This window comes from Rana temporaria, chromosome 5 (assembly GCF_905171775.1).
Source record: "Rana temporaria chromosome 5, aRanTem1.1, whole genome shotgun sequence".
Taxonomy (NCBI): domain Eukaryota; kingdom Metazoa; phylum Chordata; class Amphibia; order Anura; family Ranidae; genus Rana; species Rana temporaria.
In genome coordinates this window covers 39,509,713-39,527,723 of record NC_053493.1, presented here as the reverse complement: position 1 = coordinate 39,527,723, position 18,011 = coordinate 39,509,713, and the positions used below count along the sequence as shown (strand labels likewise).

The 18,011-nt window shown below is 43.6% G+C and overlaps 1 protein-coding gene across 1 annotated transcript in view; it reads right to left on the bottom strand.

The window, feature by feature from the left end:
- The window catches only part of FAM171A1 (family with sequence similarity 171 member A1), a 167,817-nt gene that overhangs the window by 31,966 nt on the left and 117,840 nt on the right, over nucleotides 1-18,011 (bottom strand). The window lies entirely within an intron of this gene.

Here is an 18,011-nt window from a genome sequence, read left to right as displayed (position 1 = left end):
CCTGGTCCAGATCGCTCTGGGTGGGGGTCTGAGATTGCCTCCCCCCTCTCCCGGTTTTCCAGCCGGAGAGGGGGGGGGATGGGGACTGAGCCCCAGTCCGAGGTCAGCGGAAAGCCCGAATCCGAGATAGAAAAGAGCATATGAGGTAATGGCAAAAAAAAAAAAAAAAAAAAAAAAAAAAAAAAAAAAAAAAAAAAAAAAAAAAAAAAAAAAAAAAAGGAGAGAAGGGGCAACTAGGGAGAACAGGGTAGAGTGGACAGGGCGGGAGTTTCCACTCTCCCCCCTCTCCCTCTCGTCCCCGTCCCCCCCCCTACTCCCAGCCTGGTAGGTCAGGGACCTGGATATCTAATTTCCTACAAAATTCCCTTAAGTCCTCGGGGAATCTTAGTGTCGCAGATCTCCCTTCCTTTGTTCCAATTAGGCAGGCAGGGAACCCCCAGTAATATTTAATGTTCGAGTCTATCATCTGCTTTAGGAGTGGTTTTAACAACCATCTCCTTGCCAGGGTTTCTGGGGCCACATCTGTGAATATCTGCAACTCCGTCCCTTCAAACACTATCGGGGGTTGTCCCCTCAATTTCTTCCAAATTGCTTCTTTATCTTCATAAAATCTGAACCTTATTATGACATCTCTTGTTCGCTCGGGGGTCACTCTTTTCGGGTTTCCCACTCGATGGACCCTTTCGATTCCAATTGGGTTATCTATTGTTCTTTCCAATATTGGGTTGAATAACTTCTGAGCTATTTGCCTGAGGTCCTCGTCCCTCTTCTCTGGTATGAATCTTATCCTTAAATTTTGTCTCCGACTTCTATTTTCCTGGTCCTCCAATTTGTAGAGAATATGCCTCTGTTGTAATTGAATCTGATCCATCTGGGCTTTTAGTGCACTTGATTCCCGTTCCTGTTTCTCTATTTGTTCTTCTACTGTTTCAATTCTAGAGAGCATGTGGACAAAATCTGTCCGTAGATTCTGTATTTCTCCTTTTATCACGTTTTCCAGCCTTAACAACATCTCTGCCATTTCTCCCTTTGAGGGGGACTGAGTGTCTGCGCTTCGTTCGTCCCTTCTGCTACTCTCCAGTCTGCTTCCTGTAGGCTCCTCCTCTCTTGATTCTATAGATGTTTCTCTGGAGTTATCACTCTGGGGTTTCTTATTTTCAGCTTTTTTGACTTTGTTTGCTTGTTGTTGCTTTGTACCCCCCTGTGCCTCAGTGATTCGCGGGCTTTCTCCTCTTGTCACAAATGGTCTTATTGAGCTTGTTGCTGTTGTATTACTTGGAGTTGTTGGGGGTCCCCCCCTTGTTGATCTACTCGTCATTCTGCTCATCCTAGTCTCCTTCCTTCTAATTCTCTTCCCCAGCTTGGCTTCCTATTCCCTACGGGTTAATAAGGAATCCAATGTCTGGTACTCTACCCAGTATGACCGGGTCTTATCCCCCTTCAAATTTGAATTTTCTTTGGTTTTCTTTCTCATTCCCTCCCCCTGAGGAAAAATTGCTTAATATATCTTAGTCTCGGCTCAGAAGATTTATTTGACCGATATCAGAGTCATCCACAGAGTTCCGTGAACCGGTAGAGTCGAAAGTATGGGTCAGAGCACAGTCATAAACCCAGGATCAGGTTACAGGCAGAAGGAACTGACGCCTGATTAGCGATGGTCCTGAGTCTTGTAGTGCTTTAAGTAAGCCATTGAGCGCCAATAAGGCTGTCACACCTCGTGTGTTAAATGCTTCTATATATGTCCCTGCGGTCGTGAGGGTAGATTTCCTTGACCAAACACTAGGATAGTACTTGTATATAAAACAAGAAAAAAGAGACAACAGACATAGAGGGTGGCCAAAAGAGGGGAGATAAACACCAAAATGGAGAGCCACGGGGCCTGCTGGGCTGGTTTCAGGGTTCCAGGTTTAGAGGGGGTTTTTAACATGGACTATGTTGGCTACTTTATATCTTATGCCGGGGGGGGGGGGGGGGTGTATCCTTTCAAAATGCAAAACCTTATTTAGTTTAGGGGTTTATACTTTAATCCCTTTTTTTTTTTTTTTGCCCCCTATCCATGGTCAGACTCTCTTCCTGGTCCTCCTGCTCCTCCTGCCGTGCTTTACTAAGCTTAACAAAAAAAAAAAAAAAAAAAAAAAAAAAAAAAAAAAGAAACAAAAAAAAACTGTATGCCAAATGTCAGGGGGGGCTTATTCTCTCCTACCGTCCTTTACGGTCAAAATTTACCCCTCAGTGAGATACCGTACCCATCTAAGGAGTGTTACATGAATTTTCAATGTTCTAAATTCAGAGTTCAGATTTTTCCGAGGACTACTTTAAGTGCCAGACCGTTAGATTTCATGGCGCGGCGTATTGCACAGGTTTTCAGGGTACAATGTACAGGGTATTGAATCTTTTTAATTCAGATAACTTGTTCAATTGGGGGGTTGCTTTTTAACCCCTTCTGGCCTCGTAACCATAAACGAACTCATAACATACCATACCCCATATGCAGTGCTTGACAGTACTATGCTGCTGGAATGTTCTTTTATACAGTCAGACTACAGTCCTGTCTGTTCACAATTTGCTGTATGTATACTTAAGCTTTAACATCCGTTCTCATCACCTCTTAGGATATCCATTTCTTGTTTTATATGAGAGTATTATATATGGCCCTTATCAGATCTTTCAACCATCTCTCCTTACCCGCTTGGTAGTAATCATAGAACTTCCTTTGCATCTCCCATCAGGGGTTTCCCCAGCCCCTATCTTACCTCAGTGCTTCTATCTGAAGCCTGTATGTTACCGGAGATGAGGGCGATGAGGGTGGTTGTGGGTGCTCAGCAGCGCAGCGGCGCGTGTCTCCTTTCCTGCTTCTCCATCCGCTCCTAGCAGACTGTATAACCTGTAAGGGGGGGGCCGTGTGTGTCCTTAGGTTTCACCCTCTGATGCTGCGATCCGGCGGAGCCTGTTTGTGCGGCTCACGGCACACGGCGTGTCTGGCTGGAAGCTGCTGTCTCCCCCCTTCCTTCACCTCGGCGGTCCGTCTTCCCCGCCGTGCAATCCCATGGATGTTTCTCGCCTCCCCACCTACGAGCGCGCGCGCGTCCCTACGTGCACGTGCACGCCATCCTCGTACTGATCACGTCCTCCACTACTCCAGTTTTCTTCACTTACCTTACAGGTCCCCTGCTGAATGGCTGGCCTACTGCATTCTAAACAGAGGAGAACTCACCATGAGCGCCATTCGGAAAATGCTTTGCATATCCTGAATGAATGCAAAGTGTTCTCTGATAGGACAAAGGAGTGCAATGTCACCATCCCGCTTTCCCACCTAGTCCAATCAGAGAACACTTAGAATTCTTTGTGAAAATGCAAAGCATTCTCTGAATGGTCTGAAAATTGTACCGCACCAAATCGCACACCGAATCGCACAGGAGTGCGGTCCGTATTCCTGCACGATTCATGTGTGAACCGACTCCATTGCAAACTTCAATGCTGCAGCATCAGTGTAGAGATGCAGCTGTCCCATTCTGGCTCTAAGAATGAGAACTGAGTGATCATATGACCATTGATTGCTTAGATCTCAGTTGCCCTGAGCAGATAGCAGTGACTGTCAGTGGCTCTACTCCTCCAGTGCTCGCTGGAATGCTGGGCTGGGGAGGGGGCCGGCTCCAGCTCTCAGGGGCGTGCTGAAAGGCGGAGCTGTCCATCAGGCAAGTGAGTGGATCCCAACAGTATTGTCAGGATCCTATCTTTAAACGAGTTGCCATCTGCGATTTGTGTGGTTTATCCAGAGTCTTCATACCAGTTGATGCGAATTGCCATCGGGATTTCACACGCTCTAACGATCTGCCTAATAAGTAGATCCACCAGTTCCGGTAAGAGTATTCTCCCTTACTGCTTTGCAAGGTGGCTTATGAGATGACCCTTATGCCGCGTACACACGATCATTTTTCAGCATGAAAAAACGTTGTTTTAAAAAAAACATCATTTAAAATGATCGTGTGTGGGCTCCACATAATTTTTCAGGTTCTGAAAAACTACCAAAAATTCGAGCATGCTGCATTTTTTAACGTCGTTTTAAACGATGTCATTTTTCGGGTTGTAAAAAATGGTCGTGTGTGGGCTAAAATGACGAAAAATACCCACGCATGCTCAGAAACAAGTTATGAGATGGAGTGCTCCTTCTGGTAAAACTACCGTTCATAATGGAGTAAGCACATTCATCACGCTGTAACAGACAGAAAATCGCAAATCGTCTTTTATTAACACAAAATCAGCTAAAGCAGCCCAAAGGGTGGCGTCATCCGCATGGAACTTCCTCTTTATAGCTGCCGTCGTACGTCACCGCGCTTTTCTAGATAATTTTTTTTTTAAACGATGGTGTGTGGGCTACGTCGTTTTAATGATGAATTTTGAAAAAAAACTTTTTTCTTCATGCTGAAAAAATGATCGTGTGTACGTGGCATTATTGTTACACGTCTGATTTGATTATCACATTCCATGGTCTTTTGAATGGACTTTATTTATATCTCACTTTTTGCACATTGAGGCACATCTCACTTTGTGCGATTTGATCTCTTAAATTCAGCGCTGCATTTTAATTATAGTCGTATTACAATTTTGGTCGCGTTTTGTGCAGCTGCTCTTATTTGGTTTGCATGTTCACCAGTTTTTTGCACCTTTTGGTTTAGTTTTTGGACTAGCGCAATATTTCCCCTCTTATTCTCAGGATCCTACCAGAGCCTGGCTGGACTCTTCCCCCATCAGGTAATAGCAGGCAATTGCCCACTGTCCGCTTACTCTGGGTCAGAGGAGAATACAAGTGTAATCAAAAAAGAAGTACAGCCAAAAAAGCTTTGGTCATATGTCTCTTAAAATACTGCCTTACCATGCACAGGTCAATGAATTAAAAACTATGCAAACAAAACTACAGCACAAGGGGAGCTGCTGCCAATATCATCTAACCAGGTTTGAGCTTCCAAAGAAAACAAAGCTGCTAGGTGTAGCAGCTCCAGAGGGCCTGGAGAAATCTCAAAGTAAATACAGCAAGTATATATAGACTTTTTACCAATAGTGCCCCTGGTGAGAACTAAACCCATCAGGACTTACATTGTATTTTGCTTTTTCTAAAGTCTGATTGTCTGTCCATCACCCAGTTCCCCAATCTCTGGCCCCAGTTTACATTTTAAGTAGAGATGCACCAAAATTTCAGCAGCCGAAACTTATCAGCCCAAATAAATTGTGATTTCGGCATTTTGATGATAGAGAAATAGGTGCTGATAATGGCACCGAAAACGCACATGATTTTGCAGTGATTTTACTGTGCTTATGGCGTGTTTTTCATAGGTCATGTGACTCAGAAAGGGCATCAAAAATTGAACACGCGTTTTCAATGGGGAGGTGAATTTGTAATGCATTTTTTTTTACTTAAAAAATGCAGCAAACTAGATTTTTAAGACCACAACGGAAGCACAAGGGACCAGTGTGAAGACATACTGTGCTTATGGCGTGTTTTTCATAGGTCATGTGACTCAGAAAGGGCATCAAAAATTGAACACGCGTTTTCAATGGGGAGGTGAATTTGTAATGCATTTTTTTTTACTTAAAAAATGCAGCAAACTAGATTTTTAAGACCACAACGGAAGCACAAGGGACCAGTGTGAAGACATACCGTATTTATCGGCATATAACGCGCACTTTTTCTCCCTGAAAATAGGGGGAAAATCACAGGTGCGTGTTATACGCCGATAGTGTACCTTGGGCTCGGAGGGGAAGGAGGGGGACGAGCAGGGCCGCTGATAGGGGGGGACCACCAGCCCTCCTGTAGGGGGCCCCGGCACACAGAGGGGCCCTGAGAGCAGGAGGACCGGTGGAGAACAATGCCCTCCAAGTCTCTCACCCAGGTTTCTCCCACTCTCCCTCCCACCGGCTTTTAGCTGCTGGGTGAGAGACATGGAGGGATAATGAACCTGGCCTGCCACCGCTGAAGTCCTTCCCCTGCCACGCGAACACTCACAGCTGGGACAAGGGGACCAGAGGCTAGAGCAGAGAGGAGACATCCAGGAGGAGGTGCGTTGTGTTGTGCTTTCCTTCCTGTCAGAAGAGCGTTCCACATACAACACATGAGACCGGACCGTTTGTACTGTATATAGCATTGCAGGCAGGGGAGATTTGGTGGAAGAAGATTTGTGCTAGGATAGAAAGTTTGTTAGGCTGGTGAATTTTTGGCGTGAGTGAGATTTGTACTAGGAGGGGGAACTGTGGTGGCATTTGTGTCCCATTAAAAAAGATTTTCGTGTTTTTTGTGTTGTAAAAATTATTGTAAAAAAAAAAAAATTAGGTGTGTGTGTGGGCCCCGTCAAGTAGGCTGTACGGGGCCCCATGATTCCTAACAGCGGCCCTGGGGACGAGCACCGCCAGAATTCACCGAGCCGTCATCTCCTGTCCACTCTAACGTCACACACACAGTCCCGCTTCCGTCACCGGCATTGGACCAGTGTTCTACCGATCACAGGAGCTGGTCCGATGCCGATGGCGGAGGCGGGACTGTGTATGCGACTGCCGCCGAGCGAACAGGAGACGACGGCTCAGTGATTCCCTCTGGAGATGGGCACAGACTGGAGATAGGCACATAGGCTGCATTTAGGCTGGAGATGGGCACATAGGCTGCATTTAGGCTGGAGATGGGCACATAGGCTGGAGATGGGCACAGATTAGGCTGCAGATGGACACTGACCATAAAATTAAAAAAACAACGTTTTTTCCCCCTGAAACTTCCCTCTTAAATTGGGGTGCGTGTTATACGCCGATAAATACGGTACATAGAATTTAAAGGGATGCATATTTCTTGAGAATTTCTTGCGCTAAATGTGACGATAAAGGCAAACAAATTTATATTCATAATAATTAAAAAGTTGAACATAATACAATTATTCAAAATATATATTTTTTTTAAAACTGTAATTTTTGGTTTTGGTATCAGCCAAGTGCACCCTGAATTTTCAGTTTTTGCACCAAAATCTCTATTCGGTGCAACTCTAAATTTAAGTGCGACTCCTTGACTTTCAGGGTCTTATGAAGCCCTTTTGGAGAATCCTTTATGTTCTCGTTTGCAGCCACTTCCTGAGCTGGACATCAGTCAGCCTACAAAACTGGAAAGCATGACGTCCGGATGAGTGTGCATGGGCAACAGCTCTAAGGATGATGGGACATGATGGAAATTAAAAAGCTGAGTCTTTAGTACTGCTACAATGTCTTGGTACACAGAGTGTACACGCTCACCTGTGCCCAAATGACAGAATGCAGAGACTCATAAAAAATGTGTGGCAAACTTCGATAAAACATCTAGTAAGCCAAAATGATCACAATGGCATAACCCAAGGGTCTGCAACCATGGGCTTATAGGTGCTTAAATCACTCATTTGGAAGGGTTTGTGAATCTGGGTTAATGTCCCTTAATCATTTTTTAAATCGAAGCATTAACAGAGCTGAAAAGATTTGTAAATGAATCCAATTAGGTTGGGAAATTAAACACTTTAGTTTCTCACTCCCTCGGGATTACTCAGGATTTGGCTAAAGCTGCAAAACCTCTTCATATATCACTAACAGCTGTGGCAGTGCAGAGACCAAAGGGGTACCATAGACCATAGTCATCCGTGTAATGGGGACAGAACAGTGAAAGGTTAGTAGTGGTGTACCCCAAGGTGTCGGGACGCTACATTTTAATAATATTTGATATTGGGTCTGGGATTAAAAAGGTACCATTTCAGTCTTTGCAGATGACACCAAGCTATGCAATGAATCCTTACAGGATGTCTCCAAATAGGACAACTAAGTGGCAAATTAGGTTAAGGCTGCATTCACACCTGAGTGTAGCGTTTTGCTGCGTTTTTTACCGCGACAAAATGTTTTACAGGTCTAGGGTCACCAATGTAAAACGCCCAAACGCCCAAATTTGAGCAACAAAAAAGGGTCCAGAATTTGTTTGGGCTTCAGGTGTTCGGCGCCAGGCGTTTTGTAGTGGAGATGTGAACCATCTCCATAGAGAATTATGTATTTTTTTCCCCTCTAGCGTTTTGGGGGCGTCGCGCTTCAGGCGCCGTGTCCCTACTAGAAAATGTTACTTTCACAATTTGGCCTGGTAACCATCCTCACTGGTCATGAAAGAGAAGGAAAAGGTTTAGTTCTCACCAGAACAGTATTGGAAGAGAAATCTTCAATGGGGGCCTGTATTCCACTGGCAACATAAGGCCCGTACACACGGTCGGACTTTCGTCTAACAAACTTCAAAATCTGCAAGTTTTCACATTTGTCCGACCGTGTGTGCGCTCCATCGGACCAACTTTTTCGGGTTTTGTCGGACCAAAAGTTCGGTCTGCAAACGGACAAACTTTACGACAACAAAAGTCCGATGGTGCCTAGTACGACCGTGTGTAAAGCAAAGCCATCGGACTTTTGTCCGAAGTACAAACACGCATGCCCAGAACCAATGTTAAAATCAACCAACAATAGCAGAAGTTAACCAAAGGGTGGCGGTAAAGAGCAGAAAAGAGCAGAAAAAACACGTGATGTTGAGGAATTTTTAGAAAAGTTTGCAGAAAAGTCAGAGCGTTTGTCGGATGTCCGACCGTGTGTACGAGGCTTAAGAAGGAATTTCTCTCACTTTAGAGAGATTTTCTTCTACTTCCTGTTGTGTGTACAGGGCAGGGGTTGACAAATTTGCTTGGAATCTATGAGCCAGCTAAAAAAGTTAGGAGCCAGAAAACGCACCCTGTCCCGATGAGCTTGCGCGCAGAAGCGAACACATACGCGAGCAGCGCCCGTATATGTAAACGGTGTTCAAATCACACGTGAGGTATCGCCGCGATTGGTAGAGCGGGAGCAATAATTCTAGCCCTAGTCCTCCTCTGTAACTTAAGACATGCAACCTGTAGATTTTTTTAAACGTCGCCTATGAAGATTTTAAAGGGTAAAAGTTTGTCGGCATTCCACGAGCGGACGCAATTTTGAAGCGTGACATGTTGGGTATGAATTTATTCGGCGCAACATTATTTTTTAGAATATTAAAAAAAATTGGGATAACTTTACTGTCGTCTTATTTTTTAATAAAAAAAAGTGTATTTTTTTCCCAAAAAAGTGCGCTTGTAAGACCGCTGCGCAAATACGGCGTGACAGAAAGTATTGCAACAATCGCCATTTTATTCTCTAGGGTGTTAGTATAAAAAATATATATAATGTTTGGGGGTTCTAATTAGAGGGAAGAATATGGCATTGAAAAATATTGAAAAATGACATTAGAATTGCTGTTTAACTTGTAATGCTTAACTTGTAATACCAACAGCGACCAGATGGCGCCAGCTCACATCTGGTGGTAATAACTTGTAATACCAACGGCTCACCACCAGCTCACAAAAAAAAAAAAAAAATTTTTTTTTTTTTTTGCCCACCTTCCAAGCCAAGTCGCCAGGACACTATTTCTAGTCGCCATGGCGACCTGGATTTGTCGAGCCCTGGTACAGGGCAGGAGATTATTATTATTATTCAGGATTGATATAGCGCCGACAGTTCACACAGCGCTTAACAACAAGGGGGCAGGACAGTACAGTTACAATACAAATCAATAGAGGGGGAATGAGAGGGCCCTGCTTGTTAGAGCTTACAATCTAGAAGAGATGAAGGGAAACCTACCCAATGGAGCAGACACAACAAAAAGTAAAGTGACAGGTTTATCCATAGCATTGCATTCTGTCTTTTGATGCACTTTTGCCAATTTTTGATTAATGTATTTGCTGCTGTGACGTTGTATTACATACCACTGTGTCCGGACAAAATGCAGAATTACCAGAACAAACATCATATTAGAAGGGGTCACTCTGTTGATAAGTGGACTTCTGTCCTCTCTGTGGTCGTAAAATCAGCATCTGGGAAATACTTTTACAAATAGAGCAAACCTCCATTGATCACAATGATATAGGAGGAGAGGCAGGAATTCTCAGCAAGCCACATCATCTGTCCATTTGTCTATAAATACCAGTGATTCTTAGAAGCTGTTCTAGAAACACGGCATCAATTTGTTCCCAAAATTGTAAACCTATTATTTAGTGAATCACTGCAGCACATTCCTGCGGCACATCATGAACCCAAGCAGATGGCAAACCTCTGTCATACCGAAATAAAATTGATCGTCTTATATGTCATATTTATCCTCAGCACCTGTATATGCGAGATGAACAGGTAGAAAGATACAGCTCACTTTACTCTTTCAGATGTCATGTGATAAGTACTGTATAAAGGTATTTGTAGTCAGCAGATGATATTCTGACCTGTGTTTGCAAATGTTCTCAGCAAAATAATTTCTCATGTAATTGTATTAAATGTAAAGTTTTATAGATAAACCATGAGCGCTACTTACAAACCGCAGTTTCCCCAAACGCCCTGTTCTGGAATAACCCCATATTAAAGCGGAGTTCCACCCAAATTTGGAACTTCCGCTTATCCCACTCCTCACCCCCTTACATGCCAAATGTGCCATGTAATTTTTTTGGGGGGGGAGTGGGGGCTTCAGGAGGAGTGGGACTTCCTGTCCCACTTCCTCCTTCCGGGTAGACGATTAAGCCTAATCGCCTAGGCGATTAAGCTTAATCACCTACACGAAGGGGCTGCTGTAGGCGATCGCCCAGGACACGTGACAGGTCCTCGGCGATCGCCTGTCCAATCAGACGGCGCCTCGCCGGGCCGCGCCGCTCGCGCAGTGGGTGCCCGGCTGTGAAGCCGAAAGCTGTCATGGCCGGGTGCCCACACTGAGCATGAAGACGCCGGCCGGCGAGGGGGGGCGAGGAGCGGAGCCCCGTCCGGCGCGTCGCTGGAGCCGTGGAGCAGGCAAGTGTCGGTTTATTAAAAGCCAGCAGCTACACTTTTTGTAGCTGCTGACTTTTAATAAACTTACAAAATGGGTGGAAAACCCCTTTAACTCATTTTTAGACTTCCTGAGCCCATAGCCTGGACCAAATTGAATGTTAACCACTTAAGACCCGGACCATTACGCAGGTAAAGGACCTGGCCAGTTTTTGCGATTCGCAACTGCGTCGCTTTAACTGACAATTGCGCGGTCGTGCGATGTGGCTCCAAAACAAAATTGCCGTCCTTTTTTCCCGACAAATAGTTTTTTGCGCTATAAACAAAAATAGAGCGACAATTTTGAAAAAAAAAAAAACAATATTTTTAACTTTTTGCTATAATAAATACCCCCAAACAAGATATAAAAAAAAAACATTTTTTTTGTTCTCAGTTTAGGTCGATACGATGTCAAAGCAGAGAAAAGAAACAAAGATCTGTAGTAAAAAGCACACATTTAACCCCTTGATCGTCCTAGATAACCCTTTCCCAGCCAGTGTCATTAGTACAGTGACAGTGTATATTATTAGTACTGATCACGGTGTCAGTCAGTTCCCCCAGCTTCAGTTAGTTTTGTCCGCTGCACTATCACAGTCCCATTATAAGTGACTAATCACCGCTATTAGTAGTATAAAAAAAAAAATCTTGTATCAACACACCATCGTTTGTAAGCACTGTAACTTTCATGCAAACCAATCAATATACCCTTATTGGACATGTTGCAGAATCCATTTTGGCCAAAATTTAGGAAGAAATTCGATTTTTTTTAAAGTGTTATTAGATATATATATTTTGTAGCAGAAAGTAAAAAAAAAAAATTTTTATATTGCAAAAAAAAAAACAAGTGGTGATTAAATTCCACCAAGAGAAAGCTCTATTTGTGTGAAAAAAAATATATATAAATGATTTCTGGGCACAGCGTTGCATGACCGCGCAATCACCAGTTAACCACTTCTCGAAGGCCATACGACTATATACGGCCGCAGGGTGGTTCTACTTTTCTGGGGCGCCGTCTTTTTACGGCCGCCCCTTTCCTCGCTCCCGAGCGCGCAGCGGGGAACTTCTGTGCTGGCCGTGTCCCTTGGACACAGCCAATCACAGATCGCCGTGAACGGCCAATCGGAGTGGCCGTTTGCGATGCGATCTGTGCGGCCAATGAGAGATGATCTCATATGTAAACATATGAGATCATTTCTCATTGCCGGCTCTCACACTGACAGCGTGCTGTCAGGGAGAGAGGAGACCGATCTGTGTCTCTTGTACATAGGGACACAGATCGGTCACCCCCCCAGTCACCCCCCTTCCCCCACAGTCACCCCCCCAGTCACCCCCCTTCCCCCACAGTTAGAACACTATATAGGGAATACATTTAACCCATTCCTCAACCCCTAGTGTTAACCCCATCCCTGCCAGTCACATTTATACAGTAATTAGTGCATATTTATAGCACTGATTGCAGTATAAATGTGAATGGTGCCAAAAATGTGTCAAAAGTGTCCGATGTGTCCTCCATAATGTCGCAGTCGCAATAAAAATCGCAGATCGCCGCCATAACTAGTAAAAAAAATAAAAATAATAATAATTCTGTCCCTTATTTTGTAGGCGCTATAACTTTTGCGCAAACCAGTCGCTTATTGCGTTATATGTAGAATACGTATCGGCCTAGACTGAGGAAAAAAATAGTTTTTTTAAAAAAAAAATTTTAGCTATTTATTAGAGCAACAAGTAAAAAATATAATTTTTTTTTTCAAAATTGTCGCTCTATTTTTGTTTATAGCGCAAAAAATAAAAACCGCAGAGGTGATCAAATACCACCAAAAGAAAGCTTAATTTGTGGGGAAAAAAGGACGTCAATTTTGTTTGGGAGCCACGTCGCACGACCGCGCAATTGTCAGTTAAAACGACGCAGTGCCGAATCGCAAAAAGTCCTCTGGGCAGGAAGGGGGTTTAAGAGCCCAGTAAGGAAGTGGTTAAGTAGCACAGTGCTGAATAGCAAATAAAATTAACAGCCTGGTCATGAAGTGGGTAAAACCTTCCGGAGTTCAAGTGGTTAAAGGTCCTCGCACATCAAATGTAAAAAACAAACTATTTGCTGATCAACAAAAAACAGTTCCATGTTGAACTCTCATCTCTGGTCAGCAAAACACATTTCCCCATCTGATTAGTAGAAAAGCCCCCGTCTAATCTCCATTTCCTCCAAGACAGAGACACTTGTGAGGCTCCATAGCAGCAGGAGGTGGCTAGCATCCAAAGCTGGTATTAGCCAAGGGTCACTTCAACAAAGAACAGAAACACTCTGAAAACCTGGCATCTTTGCATATCTATTTCGGAACTGGAGAGTTTTCATCAAGCAAAGAAACATATCCTAAGGCACTTCTCAGACCTACAAAATACAAAAATGTATACAGGCAACAGCAGCTGAGAACTTTCCACATAGCAGAATACTGCGCTCAGGACAGGACACCACTTTCCAGGATTTGTTCTATTAGGTGGCTACTGTGTTGTGTTGAAATCTCTACTTTGTATAGTGCAGCAGTTTAATACACTATAGAACAACGCTAATAGGAAGCACTATGGAAAATATTTCTTCCACCTGGCTGCTTCTGTGTATATTCACCTAAAGTCGAAATATACTCGCCTCCCCTCCCCTCCTCCAGCAATGCAACGTTCTTTTGCCAGAGTCAACAAATCCAGCTGGTCTTTTTCCAGGTTCAGGATCTTCAGCCATCTTTATTGCCTGTGTCGGGATGACGTAACCCCGATGCATGAAAGCTGAACTCCAGGCATTTTTTCCACTGCAATGGGGCTGTGCCCATGGGTTATCTGCTTGTTTTGTCAAGGAGCGAGCAGAAAGCTGTATACTCACCTTGATCCTCCTCTCCAGTGGCAAACAGCACTCCACCATGATCCATCGGTGGACTGTTCCCGACGTCTTCACATTCAGAGCCACTCTATGGGTGTGATGACATCAGGAACAGTCCATCGCCCACCACTGCTAGACCAAACGGGGGGATTGGAGTCAGGAGCTGCAGGGACCAGTTTTGTGCTGGGAAGATCAGGTAAATATGCATATCACGCTAAGAAGTATCTAGATCAGTGATGGCGAACCTTGGCACCACAGATGTTTTAGAACTACACTTCCCACGATGCTCATGCACTCTACAGTGTAGTGGAGCATCATGGGAAATGTAGTTCCAAAACATCTGGGGGTGCCAAGGTTCGCCATCACTGATCTAGATCCTCAAGATACTATCTCCCATATATTAAATTGATACAAACGGGTTGGGTTAGCCATCAGTAAAGAAATTTATCACAAAAACTAAGAATTATACTTCATACGGGGTCAACACCTCAGATAGTCATGTGTGTGCTGTAAAGGAAGAAATTTCAACTGTATGTTCGTCAAAATCTCTATAGTGGCCCAAATGAAGAAAAATAAAAAAATTGCAGTGGTCCAGAGAAGGTACCCTTCCAGGTGTGTAGGTCTAATTATAAAGATCCAACATGGAGCCTATAGACAGGGCACTATTACCACATGCCATCAGGTGGATCTAGTCATAGGTGTGCGCAGCCTATTGCATTAGGGTGTGCACCCCAAAGCCCAAACACACACTATCGATCACTATTGATACACACCCGGCCCTGGGACACTCTACCGACCCTGGTGGTTTTTCAAGTGTACCCCACTACTGGCATCCCTAACCGGGCTCTCCCAGAAGTGCTTCTCTGGCGGTTCCGCTGATTGGTCCTCGCCCACTATTAAATAGGTCCCAGGGCAAACCAAGTGCTTTTGACTTTACATACAGTCAATACAGATTTCCAACTGCTGGGGGCAACTCCATCACCATCTATAGCCTACGTGAGACTGTCTCTACGTGGGGCCTAGGCTCCTTCAAAGAGTTAATCTGTAATCACAGACCCAAAATCTCCTGACGAAGCTACCCCTGTAGTAGCGAAACTAGTTGAGAGCTTGATACATATGACCCCCTCCGCCTGATCGTTGCCCGCAACTTGGGCCCTCCATACCATCTTATCAGGTGTTAGCTGGTCGTATGATCGATTGTTTTACATCACCACCTTTGTAATTTTAAAATACTGTGCATCTCTCAAGTCATTTATGTTATGTTCTTGTTTTAATAAATTGAACTTTTTTACCTGTATTACATTTTTTTGACAAATTGATTTATCTAAGTACCGATATAGTCCAATAGCCCCCTCCCACTTCCCCTGGTTGTTCTAGGCGACTGGGGTCCTAGTCTAACCACACCTTTATTCAAATTATGATAGGATGATGGTACTTTTACGTTATGTTTTTCTTTTTCTACTGAGAGGTTCTTTATAAATCATCGATCACTCATGATATTCATTCAGAAAGGCAAGGGGCCGGTAAATTACATATTTACCGGCCCCTTCCCCACTCCTAAAACATCCCAGCAGCAACAGCCGATAGGAGAGGAGGGAAGCTGGCAGTGCTGCGGAGGAAAGATGGGAGCCAGGGCAGTAGGGGGAATCTGTGCTGCACAGGGTGATTGCGCAGGCCTATGGATGTAGTACAGTGTGAGGGAGGTCAGCAACAGCTATTGGGAAATACACTTTTATACACAACCCCAATTGGATCTTTATAATTAGAAGAGTGTATTACCCAATAGCTGTTGCCCCGAGGACCTCCCTCTCACTGTACTAGATCCACCTGATGGCATGCGACAATAGTGTCCTATCTATAGATTCCATGTTGGATCTTTATAATTAGACCTACAAGCCTGGAAGGGTACCTCCTCTGGACCACTGCAATTTTATTTTTCGTCATTTGGGCCACCAAAAAAAAAAAAAAACACAACATACAGTTGGAATTCCTTCCTTTACAAACAAACACTGACTATCTGGGGTGTTGACCCCGTATGAAGTATACACTGCATATGTATACCGCCTATCATAATTTGTGGTCATCCACAAGAGTGGATCCCGGACAGCCCAATTTGTGGACTATATATACCCCCTCCTTCCCTCGTCCCCCATTTCACTTGAACTTGGTTAAAAGAGGGGGAACCACACCATATTTGTTACCATTATTCATAATTTGTCTTGTATTCTGTTGGGTCAAATACGTGAGCCTTTTGGATATGCAAGGTGGATTCTAAGGTTTGTAACATAAAATGTAGTTTTTCTTATGTGGTACCATTGTATATGATACAATACTTTTTGATGATAATAAATTTGAATGATCCTAAATCGATCCAGCGAGTTGAGATCATCTATCTATATTATTTTTTTTCTTGCCAATAGGGATGGTTGAGCAAAATTTGGGTTTCAGTATTCATTTTTGTGGCATCTCCACGCTCCTCACCCCTAGACAAAAACGGGCAGTTCATCCATGCTGTGCGGGCACAGCCCTACTTCTAAGGGAAAAAAAAAAAGGGAAGAAGAAGATTTGCTAAACCAGGACATCCCTGGTACAAAAAACCTTGGTCATGGAGGGGTTAAGTGGGCAACTTTAAATGTTAAAAAAGAAAACACTTGTGGACAATTTCCAGGAAGGGTAGTCCACTGTAAATAAAGGTTTAACGGTTTAAAAAAAACACACTAAAGAGATGGAAAACAAAAGGAAATATTTTATAAACACGACAAATCTGGCTCTATCACCATCCGTACTTATCCAGCATGAAACAACAAAGACAACCAAAGAAAAAGGAAAAAAATAATCGCCGCCTGATTTTTATTAATCAACAACTACCTTCAATGATTAATCTGAACCAAAAGGGATGCGAACTGAATGTTTCCTGATGAAACCAGTATTGTACAGCTTGATGTGATACAAAATAACTGCAATGTTTATATTCAGCATTGGGAGGCAACAGTGGATTAGATCATTCACCAGCCTTATTATAGCCTTAAAGGGATATTAAAAGACAACATTTTTTTTTTTTTTTAACTTAAAGCGGGAGTTCACCCTAAAAAAAAATGTTTAAGATTAGATTCATGCTCATTTTGTCAAGGGGAATCGGGTAGTTTTTTTAAAAACGAAGCAGTACTTACCATTTTAGAGAGCGATCTTCTCCGCCGCTTCCGGGTATGGTCTTCGGGACTGGGCGTTCCTTCTTGATTGACAGGCTTCCGACGGTCGCATACATCGCGTCACGAGTAGCCGAAAGAAGCCGAACGTTACTTTCGGAAAATCGTGACGCGATGGATGCGACCGTCGGAAGCCTGTCAGAAGACTGTCAATCAAATAGGAACGCCCAGTCCCGCAGGCCATACCCGGAAGCGGCGGAGAAGATGATGTATCTCTAAAACAGTAAGTACTGCTTCGATTTAAAAAAAACTACCCGATTCCCCTTGACAAAATGAGCATGAATCTAATCTTAAAAATTGTCATTTCTGGGTGAACCTCCACTTAAAACATAAAAACATGATATACTTACCTGCTTTGTGCAACGATATTGCACAAAGTGGCCCCTTACCTCTTCTTTACCAATGCAGCCTCTCTCTGCTCCTCCTCTCTTTCAAGTGCTTCCATAGCAAGCTGAGCGCTATTGGGCCACCCATGCGGGCACGCTTCTAAGACAGGGTGTGTGTGTCCATGGACACACAGAGTGGCTCGGCCACACCACACAGGATTTTTTCTGACAACAGCAGGAGACTATGGCTCCCGCTGCTCTCAGTGCAACCTGTAAATTAGGGCCGAAACAACTAAACGATCAACAACTAATCGATTATGAAATTAATCGATTATGAAATTAATCGATTACAATTTTCATAATCGATTAATTGGCCAGTAACATAATGGGGTTAAAAAAACAAAAATTAGCCCTTTATAGTACAAAAAAAGCAAATCGCTACTGTAAATATTACTTTCACTGTCCCACAGTAAAAAATTATTTGCTCTTTTTGTACTTTTTTTTTTTTTTTTAACCTCATTATGTTACTAAACAAAAAGGAAGCCTCTGAGCGCTTCCTATTCGTTCATCAGCAGCTGAGGCTGCAGTGAAAGGCGCTGATGGCTCTGTATCCTCAGTACCTTTCTCTGTCTCAAAAGTGAGACATCAGGGGTCCGATAGTCTACCAAAGCCTCCCCAACAGGGCACAAAAAAATTGTAATACATAAATAAATAATAAAATTTGAAAAAAAGAAAAAA